Source organism: Gobius niger (assembly GCF_951799975.1).
Source record: "Gobius niger genome assembly, chromosome: 6".
NCBI lineage: Eukaryota > Metazoa > Chordata > Actinopteri > Gobiiformes > Gobiidae > Gobius > Gobius niger.
The window spans coordinates 38,764,795-38,777,213 of record NC_136857.1 but is presented as its reverse complement, the minus strand read 5'-3'; positions in this window follow the sequence as shown (position 1 = coordinate 38,777,213).

The following is a 12,419-nucleotide window of genomic DNA, read 5'->3' as shown; positions in this document are numbered from 1 at the left end:
GGGGTCTTCAGTGATCTGGGGGGGGGGCTGTGGATGGGAGGGGTCTTCAGTGATCTGGGGGGGGGGCTGTGGATGGGAGGGGTCTTCAGTGATCTGGGGGGCCTGTGGATGGGAGGGGTCTTCAGTGATCTGGGGGGCTGTGGATGGGAGGGGTCTTCAGTGATCTGGGGGGCCTGTGGATGGGAGGGGTCTTCAGTGATCTGGGGGGGGGCTGTGGATGGGAGGGGTCTTCAGTGATCTGGGGGGCTGTGGATGGGAGGGGTCTTCAGTGATCTGGGGGGCTGTGGATGGGAGGGGTCTTCAGTGATCTGGGGGCCTGTGGATGGGAGGGGTCTTCAGTGATCTGGGGGGCTGTGGATGGGAGGGGTCTTCAGTGATCTGGGGTGATCCCTGAGGCCTGAGGGATGATGCAGGAGAGTTTGGATTTGGATTTAACTGTCAGAAAGTTGAACCATGATGTGATGCTGGAGGTCGTTATGGATTCTATGAGTGATTTATAAACCAGTGTTAGAATGTCTTTTTTTACATAAATGACCTGAGTTTTCTGAGCAGGTGGAGGCGCTGCTGTGCTTTTTTGAACACAGAGTCTGCGTGATGTTTAAAAGACAGGCCAACATCTATTTCATCTATTTCAGTTCCCAGGTATTTGAAGGACCTGATCCACCGGCTGACCTTGTGAGCAGAGTGGTTGGTTGAGGGCAGGTGGAAGCTTTCCTTTAGCTCCTTAGTCTTTGAGATGTTCAGCTCCAGTGAGCGAACACCTGGACTAAGGTGCTCACCTCCTGCTGATACTGGGACAGAGCTTCAGCATCCACCACATGCGTGACCAGGGCCATGTCATCCGCATACTTCAGCAGTGTCATCCCACTCCTGCTACAGATGATGCCACTGGTGTAGATGGAGAACAGGATGGGAGACAGGACACAGCCCTGCGGAAGTCCTGTTTTTAAAACCAGTGTGCTTGATTTAAAGCCATTAAAAACACATGTTGTGGTCTGTCCAATAAAAACTAATCCATAAAATCAATGTGAGGTGAACCTGAAGGTGTGTGAGGCAGTGCAGCAGTGTGTCCATTTGTACCGTGTTAAAAGCAGAGGAAAAGTCCATCAATAAAATCCTGGTGCTGGTTTAGCCGAGTCCTGTTGCCGGGTAACTGTGTTCAAAGTGTGAGGCTTGCATCCTCAACCCCCGTTTTGCCTTGTAGGCAAACTGGAGGGGATCCAGCTTGTCCTGTGGCAGGTTTTTTAGTTGTTGTCCCACAACTCTCTCCATGCATTTGCACAGGACTGATGTTTGGGCCCCCGGTCTGTAGTCCCGAGGATCCTTGACGTGTGCCTTCTTGGAGATTGGGATCAGAGACAGATTCCTTCCACAGGCTGGGGACGCAGCTGCTGTTGTGGTAAAGACACCACTCAAATGAGCAGAACCTCCTTAAGAACCCTTCCTCTTATTCCATCAGGGCCGGAGCCTTATTGGGGTTGATTTTGCCCAGGATGGAAGTCACCGTCTGCTCGCTGACAGTGATAGCGATGGCAGGGGGGGCAGGGCTTGAGGTTGAAGGGGGCCAGGTGCAAGGTGTGCTGCGGCTGTTGTAACGAGTGAAGAAGGTGTTCAGTTCCTCTGTGAAGGAGGCAGGATCCGGACAGTTCGATCCTGCAGGTTTTGAGGCTCTGTCCGTGATGATATTAAGACCCTGCCACGCCTCTCTCACATTCCCACATGTTAGCTTTTGCTCCACCCTGTTCTTGTAATTGATCTTTGCCAGCCTGGCCTCCCCTCTGAATTCTCTCTCCATTTCCCTGGCCCCGTCCCTCTCCCCTCTGCATTAAAGCTGCATTATGAAACTTAAAGTTGATATTTGTGTGTGTTTGACCTTGTAGTGACCCAGCAGCTGTGAGTGGCTCTACAGCGCTCTCTACAGCGCTCTCTACAGCGCTCTCTACAGCGCTCTCTACGGCGCTCTCTACGGCGCTCTCTACGGCGCTCTCTACAGCGCTCTCTACAGCGCTCTCTACAGCGCTCTCTACAGCGCTCTCTACAGCGCTCTCTACAGCGCTCTCTACAGCGCTCTCTACAGCGCTCTCTACAGCGCTCTCTACAGCGCTCTCTACGGCGCTCTCTACAGCGCTCTCTACAGCGCTCCAGGATCAATGGTTTTGTAGGTTTTCTGGTGAGAGGCTCAGCAGAGAAAACCTTCCAAACCAGGTCCTGGTGAGTGGTCCTAAAGTGGGACACTCTATAGTCAGGGCCGGACTGGGACTGAACCAGCCCTGGACTCTGGTCAGTCTGGGCCAAATCAGCGTAAATGTGACACTTCCACAAATACACACGTTAAAACCACTGACCCCCCGCCTTAACCCAGAGCATTTTCTCCAGTTCGGCTTTGCCCAAATCTAAAGCTTCTTGACTGGAGAGCAACACTGTAACGCCTCATTCGAAAGATAAAATCTAGAAAAGTGACGGTAACTTTTTGTCACGTTGTTGCTGCATTTTTTTTCATGTTATTGTTGCTTTTTCATTACTTTTTTCATCGCTTTGTCGTCACGTTTTCGTCACATTTTGTTGTGTTTTTCTCACTTTTTTTGTCACTTTTTTGTTGCTTTTCCGGCACATTTTTGTTTTTGGATGCTTTTCTCTCAAGCTTTTAGATTTGGGTAAAGCTGGGTTTCGCCCGGGGGTGAGGGTGAGGTGACACATGGCCAGTCCAGCCCTGGCTGACACTACTGCAGATAAAACCACATGACTTACATTAGATTAAAGAGTGGTTTCTCAGGTTAATGTGATGATAATAAGCCTTTAACACAGTCAGTGTCACTAACATGACCATCCTCTACACGTGTGTGCGAGTGTTGTGTTTGATCTTTTCACTGCATGGATCACTTCATGAGGAGTTCAAACACATTTTCATCACACTGCAGTACGGTTCGCGCTCACGCCTCACAGCTAAAGGTCCCGGGTTCCATTCCCACCTGGACGGGCCTTTCTGTGGAGTTTACATGTTCTCCCCGTGTGTAGGTTTCCTCCGGGTTCTCCGGTTTCCCCTACCACTAAAACATGTACAATAGATTCCCCTCTGGGGCCAGGACTCCCCTGAAAAAGAGATTCTTAATCTCAGTGGGACTGTCCTGGTTAAGAACCTCTGACCCCCCGCCTGAACCACATGCTGTCCTCTTTGGTCATTATATAGGCCTGTGTAGCACCTCATTTGAAAGCTAAGACCCACAAAACTGATCTTTTTCCTTGCGTTGTTGCTGTGTTGTGTCACCTTTTTATGTTTTATTTTTTTGTCATTTTTTTGTTGAGTTTTTGTCATTTTTTTGTTGAGTTTTTGTCATTTTTTTGTTGAGTTTTTGTCATTTTTTTGTTGAGTTTTTGTCATTTTTTTGTTGAGTTTTTGTCCCTTTTTCATGGAAGCCCGTTTCCGCCATGTTAAAAAAATAAAAGCCCAACAGGAAGTCGAAATTTCGAGATTTAAACTCATACTACGAGTTTAAATCTCGAAATTACGAGTTTAAATCTCGTAATTTCGAGATTTAAAACTCGGAATTTCGAGATTTAAAACTCGGAATTTCGAGATTTAAACTCGGAATTACGAGTTTTTCAGCTCCGTGATCATAGACGTGGGTTCGGCGGGACAGCGGAACCACGGGTGCAGATGTAAACAGTCATGGAGGATTAGCTTCATCGTGTTGTGAACCGGAGCTACAGCAACTCTGAGACTTTTACAAAGACACAGAAGTGTTTATTTTACCTCAACACCCAGGATTAAAAGCAGTGACAAGAAAAGTTATTAAAAATGTCTGTATCCACGATAGGAATGTGTTTAGGCCTTGATGATGCAGGGCATTCCCAAAGCTAATGTTACGATCGTAGCATCATGAACTTCGATGAACTTCGGACTTTTAAATCTCGAAATTACGAGTTTAAATCTCGAAATTTCGAGTTTAAATCTCGAAATTACGACTTCCTGTTGGGCTTTTATTTTTTTAACATGGCGGAAACAGGCTTCCATACTTTTTTGTTGCGTTTACATCCTTCTTTTCTTCTCATTTTTTGTGGCTGTTTTGGTGCTTTTTCCCCAAGAAGCTTTTGGATTGGGGTAAAGCCAAACTGGAGAAAATGTGCTTGGTTCAGGTGGGGGTTAAGAGGTTAAATAAAGGTCAATAAATAAATCCATAGTTTTGAATGTTTTCACACCTCAAACGATGCGACTAATGAAGCTTCTGTGATAAAGCTTCTTCTCCGCAAATTAAACAAAAACATCAGGGCATAAATGTTGATTAAATATCTTTCAAATAAGCCTCATTTGTGAATATTCATAGTTTTAAAGTTTTTGAGAAAATTAAACACTTTTGTCCGACACTTTGTAATGTTAAAATGTCAGGGCGGCACAACCGTAAGAACCGGGCTTTTACTTTGAAATAAAGAAACAGCAAACAGGAAATGACATCTTCCAGGGGAACAAGAGTCTTTATGTGAAAAGTTTGAAAATGTGTTTCAAGAACTGAGAAAAAATAAACTGTCCGGTGGTACAACCGATGTAAATATCAGAAAAATGTTTAGTTTGTTTAAAAGTCAGTGTACGCCCATGCTAGCAAATGCTAAAGCTAACGCAAGAGTCCACATGAAAGACAGTTTAATGTGAAATGAGTTGCTAACGTCTGGTGCAACTGCAAAAAAATGTAAAGTTACCATCTAAAAATGATGGAGATGCACTGATCTAACACTGGTATAAGTATCAGAGTCAATACAAGAAAAAAACATCAGATATCGGGTTGAAATATCCGATACTGAACCAGTCAGTGTTGGGCTGACACTCCCCTGGTTTTATTTCTGATTCAGCATCAGCTAGAGAGAAAGAATGTAGAAGATTTACTTGGACACATTTTTGGAAACTATTTCAATTTGAGAAAAATCTCAGTTGCAGTGTGAATTTCATCGACTAAAATATTTAATTTTAGTCAAAGTGATATTTTTGTGACTAAAATTGGACTAAAACTAAATGAAAAGTTTCTCATGAGACTAAAACTGTGACTAAAATGTCCAGATATTTGAGTCGACTAAAATCAGACTAAATAAAAATGAAAAGGAGAGACTAAAATCATCCAAACTTGTATTGAGCGTCTGAAAGAGCCTCAGATCATGTGTAAAGGATCAGCTCTGAGCTTTGTTCATGTGGAGCAGAAACATGAAGCAGAGGAACAACATTAAACATGATTAGAATCAATATTATCAATGCAAAGTCCACTCAATTAGTCTTAAATTTAGTCGACTCAAACTAGACTAAAATTTAAACGTTTTTTAGACTAAAATTAAATTACATTTTAGTGAAAAGACTAAAACTAAAATAATATATGTTATTAACACTGCTCGGTTGCGCCGCCTGACACTTTTTTATACAGAGAAAATACAAATGCATAAAAAAATACATTTAAATGTTATTTAACAAACTTGTTTAAAAACATAATTATGACTCAAAAGTGTGCAGGACGTCAGGTTTGAAAGCAAAGGACGGTGGAAAACACATTTGTGCTCATGTTAAACGTGGTGAGGTCAGATCAGCTGCAAAGGCTCATGGGATCTGCCGTGGACACTGAGCAGAGACTGGAGACTGCAGAAGCTGAGAGGGTCCAGGTCCCACTGAAACATCTCCAGCTTCCTCTGAGGTTCAGGAGGACGTGATGATGATCAGACTCAGACCTGACGAGAGTTAAACACATGATGCTGTTGTTTTGTTTAAATAAAGTTCTCTTTGAAGCAGATCACATGACACTGTTGTTTTGTTTAAATAAAGCTCTCTTTGAAGCAGATCACATGACACTGTTGTTTTGTTTAAATAAAGATCTCTTTGAAGCAGATCACATGACGCGGCCTCAGTTTAACTGTTACATGTGTTAGAACCTGTTTACACATGAGGGAACTTCAGGAGCTGCCATACCTGTGCTCCACCAGCAGATGTCGCTCTCAGACCACACAGTATTCTAAACCAATACTTTACATCCGGGGCAGGGGCGGATGTGTCCATTCTGGAAGAGCACAGAGGGGCCACCGGTCCCGCTTTAACCCGGCTTTACCCAAATCTAAAAGCTCAAAAGAAAAGCATCAAATTAGCGACAAAAAAGAGGATGAAAAGAAAAGAAAAATGTGCCGGAAAAGCAACACAAAAAGTGACGAAAAATGTGATGAAAAGTCGACAAAAACACGACAAAAGATGATAGAAAAAAACGTGACAAAAACACGACAACAAAGCAACGAAAAAAAGTAATGAAAAAACAAAAAAAAACATGATAAAAATGCGGCGACTTGACTTGAAAAAGTTACAATCACTTTGTAGTTCTCAGCTTTCAAATGAGGCGTTACACTGTCGCCCTCCAGTCGAGAAGCTTTCGATTTGGGTAAAGCCGAACTGGAGGAAATGCTCTCCGTGCCGGGCTGGTCCGAGTCCAGGGCTGTGTTTCAGTCTCAGTCCGGCCCTGATCAGGGGTCGGCAACGTCAGGCCCGGGGGCCAAATCCGGCCCTCCAGCAGAACCTCTGGCCCTGGAGATGATTCTGAGAAACATTATTACTCAAATCAGAGAGAACTTTAACATGATTAGAGTTAAATTGGAGAAACAAAGGTAGAAATACTTTATATATATGTACAACACTGGCATTAGAAGGAAGTGCACTGGACAAACAATAATCGTTTTAAGGAAGAAATGACATAAATCTACTTGAATTAAGAGATTAAATCTAAGGTTTGAGTAGATTTGATCTGGTATGAGACGAGATAAAACCTCTAGTAGTCGTTATTCTCTTAAGGCGAGACACTGCAGGTGAACAGGGAAAGAACATAAATGTAGAGATGTCAATTTGAAGCTTTTGCTGAACATCACAGATATAAATATGAGAAAAAAATGTATTGCATTTTATGTTTTCACATAAAAATAAGGCATTTTGAGCATTAAAATGGCCAAAATTGCCTAGATTATAACGAAATCAAAATAATGAATTGAGCCAGATTAAATGTATGTTTTTATTTTATTGACATATTAGTGACTAAGATTTTTTCAGAGGGGATTTTGGATATTTTGTTTAGTTTTTCAATAAACTAATCATCAGTGAAAAATCTGAATAAATCAGGTTTGGAATTAGATATTAAAAAATCCCTCTGAAAAAACCTTCAGAATGTTGTTGTGTCTCAGCCTGTAAAGTGTGGAGTCTGTGGGAGCTTCTATAAGGGCTCAGGCTCTGCCCGAGTGCGGCTTCTCTCATTCAGAGAAAACCAGCCCTGAAGTTTTGTAGCGAGTGCGCATGCTCGGCCCGTTCTTCCACTTTTCCGCTCCAGCGTCTCGTAGGAGGAAAAACACCATATTTGGGTGAAAGCGTCATCACGGGGCCCCTTAGCAGGACACGTGGATGTCAAATCTGTCAATATTTATGAATGAAAACCCGCGGGAAAGACGGCCTTTCTACTTCCGGGTCGCCCCCACCTCGCAGACAAAACATCATCAAATAAACATCATCATTTTTATATCTGACATGAAAACTAAGATGTAAAGGGAGGAAAACAGATACAGATCTCCACTTCCTGTCATGGTCCTGTTTTGCCACTGCTCCCCTCCCTCTTGTTTTTGTGTTTGTCTGTTTCCTCACCTGGGCGGAGCCATCAGATCTGCAACCTGTTGCGCACCTGCATCCACTCCACAGCTCGTTACCTGCACCTTGTGACCTGTACAAGAAGCCTGGCTCTTCCTCCACACGCTGCCAGTTCGTCAGTTAAACTACCACAGTTAGTTTGGCTTTAGCTTCTGTGAGTTTGGTGAAGATTTTTGTGCCTTAAATAATTTTTGTCTTTTGTCCAGGACCTGTTTGTCTGCCTGCCGTGCTCTGTACCTGCATGTTCGTCCACCTACTGGCCTGCCTGTTCTCCATCTACCAGCCACCAATTCACCTATGCAATAAATGTCCTTTTGTGCACTTGCCAATTTGTGTTCTGCTTTTGGGTCCTAAACCAAACCGTGACACTTCCACCACTGCGGGAAACATCAATACTTTCACCTAAAGTGTCTCGCCTTAAGGCAGATCATTTTGTGTCATTTCAAGTGAAAAACAATTATTTGTCTGATTTCAAGTGGGTTTTTTTCTTGTTCCGTTGGCGCTAAAGCATTTGTATCTTGGATCAGTTCAAACCGACTCAAATTCAACATAGAATTTGATGAATTCAAGCCATTTTAAGTCATTTATCTCATTTAAGATGGTCATGTTTCCAGTGTTGTGCTTCACTTTGGGCTAATAACCATAATAATCATAATAATCATAATAATCAGTGGCTTCGGCCCTCGGTCTGTTACATTAAAGAAAATGTCCCTCCCCTGAGAGAACTCACCTCCCTCTGGGCTACAGGTTAATATTTTCCCTCTGAAACTGCATGGAAACACTGTCTGTAAAATGAATGTTATTGTGTTGTTTTGATCATAATTTCAGTCTTAAAGGGAAATCTGCTGCTGGATCAACAAAAGCTTGTGTGGAAACACAATACTTTACTCGATATATGAGAAACAACAGTTTTATTTGAGTCCTGGGCTCGTCGTCCGAGGGTAAAGGTGGATCCCACTGATGTAGAACCTTTGTAGAACTGGTTCTTTACTTCAGGGCCGTGTCGAGGTTCGGCCCTGGGGTGTTTCCCCTGCTTTACATTAGAATCATGTGTAAACACGTGGTCCTCCCTCAGGCAGAGCGGACGACTTTGAACCACATCATTTACTAAAACATCAGTTCTGCTCCTTCATACAGTTATGTGTCATCGACCTCTGACCTCCCGAATGAACCGAGCGGCTTCTCTTTGGCTTTACCCAAAGACAAGCCACAAAAAAGAAGAAAATGTAACAAAAAAGTGACAACACGGCAACAGCGTGAGGGAAAAGATCCATTCAGATCATTTATTAGGTCTTAGCTTTCAAATGGAGATTAGATTAGGGGCGTTTTGAACAGAGAGAATAAAACACGACACAGAGTGAAGAAAAACAGGTTCAGATTTATTGTTTGAAACTCAGAACCTGTTTCCAAACCTTTATATCAAATGTAGTAAAAACATAAGGCACTGTCATGATTCTACAGCTTTATCTAAATCTAAAACCGTTATATCAATAACAAAGCCTTTGTGTAGATGTGATCTTATCTTTGATCCTCAGCTCCTCTGAAACAAACCTCATCTTGGTTTTAAATATAAAATGTGATTTGAACAAACATAATAAACGACATTAACAGAGTCGAGTCACGTTAACGTCTCTGGATTTTTTTAGACAAAATGACACAAATGTTTAAATCTGAAAGTAAATATCTGTAAAAACACTTCTTTGCAAAGAAATAAAAACATCAGTAACAGTTTGTCTTCATGTGACGCCTCAGAGGAAAGTGCTTCTTAAGCAGATTTAAACTCAGACGACAAGAGGAGGTCTGAGGCACAGCCGACTTAGATTAAGGTAGGTCTTCATCAGGGCAGACAGTGGAAAGACTAATCGAGCACACGTGTTATTAATAGTCACAGGTCACGTGAGGAGTCATGTGTTGTGTGAGATGAAATACATTAAAAAATGAAGAATAAAAAGCACAGCTAGTCTGGAGATACATGACCAGCTTGTGATGAATGCATTAGAAACATCTATGGAGAAACACCACCTGTTGGACACATGGTGGTTTACAGACACATCCAACTCCAGCCAGAGAGCTCAGAACAGAGAGATTTAAACGACAATCTCTGGAATAAAAACAACATATTTATTGCACCAGTTGATCAAAGTCGATCAAAGTCGATCATTCTACATCAACAGGACGATCACAGTGTCCAACTCAGTTTTAGGCGGAATTGTGACAAAAAAATTACAAAAATGTGACAAAAAATGACAAAAATGTGACAAAAAATGTCAAAAATTTGATAAAAAATTGACAAAAAAATGACAAAAAAGTTACAAAAATGAGTTGAATACCCAACAAAAAAATGATGGGAAAAAAATGTGATGACGTGAGGAAAAAGCTCCTCTCGGTTCAGGCGGGAGTTAAGAGGTTAATGTTAGAGGATAACATTAAATGGGTATTTATCAGACTGGGTCAGGCTGTACAGTTGTACTGTCTCTGTCATAGCCTTGACTGTGGAGCTCAGACTCTCAGCCACTGAATGCTTGCTTATCAGTCTGACGCTCTGAGAGGGTATTTATCCCTCTCCTGTGGAGGCATAGACAGACTTGAATGACGCTCTGAGAGGGTTTTTATCCCTCTTCTGTGGAAGCATAGACAGACTTGAATGGTAGGACCAGCACAATGTCTCGAGTTCATGTCTCCGGGTCCCGCACTTATGATAAATAAACTTCTCCTGCATAAGACATCCAGACTGCTGCCTGTCATTCATCTATCCTCTCCAACACCATTGTTATTTCTCTAACAATTTGGCGTCAACGAACATGTCTACAGCTGATCTGGTAAGTGCATTTTTATCCTTTGATAAAAGGGAGGGGGAATGGCCTCACCAGATTCATGCTTGATAGAAAAAAGAACAATGCAATGGGAAACATACAATTAGTAAAAATGACATAATCTCATGTTATCGGTTAATTCTGGATGTTTGGTTCCGGTCGAGAGTAGGGACTTTAGGTCCACTAGGTGACTGGGGTATTCCGATGCACAAAGCTTGAACTGAAATAGCTGCAATAATCTGTGAAGCTCCATGCATACAGTTTAGAGTAGGTCAGGTTTTAAACTTGTTGACTCTACTGTTTATCCACATAGCCGTCATAGGCAAGAGTGAGGAACACATATTATAGACTATCTTGAGTGTAAAGCTTTGTTTAATGTTAATTTTAGTGTCAAACAAAAGGCCTCACACCGACATAGCCAGGAAGCTAGAATGCTCCAGAAAGCTGTAAACGAGTCTGGGTCCAGGTCACTGGTCTCTATGTCTGGTTTACGGATAGCAAGTGTGGGTCAAAGCAAAAGCTGTGGCTACTGTGTAAAGCTGTTGTTTCATGTTACTTTTAACTTTGAACTGAATATTGAATCGGTAATAATTACATTGGCCGTGTAATTAATTACTAAGGCAGTTGGACTTAGAAAAACGCCACAGTCAGAGGACTGTGACCACAGGCTGGTGTGAAAACTTGAATAGAACTATCTGTTTTTAGTGGTCATAAAAGCTTGTGGTTTAATATATTTTTCTTCTGACTATAGAATAGTTACAAGAAGTAGAGTAGTTGTACTGGTGCTAAGGGATTATGAGTAGGAGAGGAACCTAGGATATTCTTCTCCTATAATAAATAACCCGCTTGAGGCGCCCATTTGTTTTGGGATGTGCACATGGGGAACACTTCTGCTCCATATACATTATATTATACTCTATTATTATATTATACAACCTATGGAGGCTCGTTGTGTTCATTTCTAATCTAACTGTGAAACTCCAGAATCAACTGATGAACATTGAGATAGATGTAACGTTATAAGTTACAATTATAACATGGCTATAGCTCTGGATGCAGCGAGTAGATCTTTATTTCCATGTTTTTATATTTCATATTCTGTGCTTCCTTGCTTGGTTTGCTTTGTTTGCTTGGTTTATTTGCTGATTGTTTGAATTTTCACTTAGTTCTACAATGGACACACAGAGAGAACGTAAAGTGTACTGAGTTATTTTGAGATATCAACACCATCCTCACAGTTACTCAGTACTCACAGCACTCGAGTACACTTGAGCGAGTAAAATCCAGTGGTGGAGGAATTACTCCATACTGTTACTTAAGTGCAGATACACATTTTTTTTTACTTGAGTAGAAGTAAAAGTATCTAATATGATTTTGACTTAAGTAAGAGTATTGAGTTATGCATTGTGGAATGTACTTTATAAGCAAAAAGTAAAAGTATTTAAGAGTTTAATGTGCAGGATTTTTAAAATCATTTGAATCCGGTTTAAACAAGGTGGGCGGCACGGTCGCTTCACAGCTAGAAGGTCCCGGGTTCGATTCCCACCTGGACAGGGCCTTTCTGTGGAGTTTGCATGTTCTCCCCGTGTCTGCGTAGGTTTCCTCCTTCCTACCACTAAAAACATGTACAATAGGCCAGGATGAATGACGTGTGTGAGTGAATGTATGGTGGTGTCAGAGGGTCCGTTGGCGCAGACGTGTGTAGTCGCGAAAGCGCTTCTGTCAGTCTCCCCCAGGGGAACTGAAGCTACAAACGTATGGAGTGAATGTACAATTGTCTCATGTAAAGCGCTTTGTGACCATGTCTGTGAAAGGCGCTATATAAATAAAGATCTTCTTCTTCTTAAGGTCTAAAACAAGGTTTAAAGGACTAAACCCCTGGACTAGGTTTGAACCGGGTTTAAAACAAGGTCTAAAGGACTAAACCACTAAACCAAGTCTAAATTGGGTCTAACCAGTTCATCGTA